Here is a 1663-nt window from a genome sequence, read left to right on the forward strand (position 1 = left end):
TTATATGGTCAATACACCCAAGGAAACGTCTCAGACTGAAGTGTCCGTGGGAGAGGACACAGAAAACAGTCATTGCTCTGGGACAGGCTGGCGGGGGCAGAGGCCCCCACCCAGCACCTCTGGAGGGATTTGGACTGGGGACCCTCAGACTGCTGGGCGGTGTCTGCAGCCAGCCATTCCAGTTAGCTGCCATGAACAAGAACAGAAAGACAAAAATAAAAAAAACAGTCCTCAAAAAACGGGTCTGGGCACGGCCGAGGCACTATGGACCAGGGTGTGCAACTTGTGTGCCCGCTGCATCGGCAGAGCCTGCAGTACCCAACAGACACAGACCCGGTTCCATCTGACATACTAGGAAAGAGCCAGCCTGGCTTCTGTAGCACGAACTTATGACTCACAAATCCATTAAGAGGTCTTTGAAAGCGTCAATGAGCATACAGGGGAAGCTGATGCAGGCACTGGAACAGACGTGGATTTTCTAAAAGCTCTCAACCCTCACAGAAGTTTTTTTCTAACAAACCCCTTCTCATGTTCTGGGCTGCAGGGACGTGCTCCTGAGGAATCCTGGCAGGCCAAGAGAGGGACACAAGGAGGGCAGGGGTGTGCTTCTTCCCACCCCCTCACCCCCAGCATCCGGCTGCCTGCATCCTGGAGGATTCCTGAGCCCGAGGAGGCCTTTCTGGTTAGAAACCCCGCAGAGCCCTCTCCTCCTCCTCCTCCTCCTCTTCCTCCTCCTCCAGCCCTTCCCGCCATCACCTCTGAGAAGGGTGGTGGGTGGGAGCCAGCCCCCAGCTGCCCCCAGCAGGGCCCTGGCCTGGCTGTGCAGCCGCCCCCCCCGAGACCCCCTGGGCACGGGGCTTTGGTCCCAGTGGGACCGAGGGAGAAATTCATTGGGATCTTGATCCTCTCAGCTGGCCGTTTGTCAGTTCTTTCTTCATCTTCCTAATTAGACTTTCTCATGTAATCTGCCAGGGCTTACGATCCCGTTTTCTTCGTTTCCCAGCTTCTTGGAAGATGCTCTCTCGTTTCCTTCAACCTCCCCGGCAGCTCAGCCGGGATGCACGTGCCCAGGGTGCTGCCAGCGTGGTGCCCTGCCAGAGCCCCTCCATTCTCCCGGTCACCCCTCGCAGGCTGTTTCTGGGGTGAGCGCAGCCAAGGTGGGCTTCATCGGGCCCTGCCCAACAGGAGCCGACAGAGCTGGCAGCCTGATGGTCGCCGCTGCGGAGAGCCCGACCAGCGCGACCGCCCACAGCTTCGTTAGAGGGACCCCCCAACCCCTCTCGTGTCCTGCCCGCGGCAGGCCCACGGTCTCCGACCCCTGTCCCCGGCGGTGCCATCACCCTGCCGGCCTTTGCCCGAGCAGCCTGTACCGGGCGCGTGAGCGAGGCGATAGCAGTGGGGCCCTGTGGGCAGGGGGTGACCGGAGAGGGGACCCCCACCACGGTGGGGCAGGGGTTGGTGATCAGCCAGGGACCTCTTGGGACCAGCTGTGTTTCACAGCTTCATTAACGACCTCGGCATGGCATGTGTAAGGACAAAATTACCTCCGACATATTGGGGAGGGGGGGGTGGGCTGGCAACGGGGCCAGCGCATGGAAGGGGTCCCCAGGCCGGGCTGGGGGGCACCGGCCGGGTGCCTCGTGGGCTGCCGAGGGGTCTGCCC

Source organism: Haliaeetus leucocephalus, unplaced genomic scaffold (assembly GCF_000737465.1).
Source record: "Haliaeetus leucocephalus isolate CR32 unplaced genomic scaffold, Haliaeetus_leucocephalus-4.0 Scaffold0, whole genome shotgun sequence".
Taxonomy (NCBI): Eukaryota; Metazoa; Chordata; class Aves; order Accipitriformes; family Accipitridae; genus Haliaeetus; species Haliaeetus leucocephalus.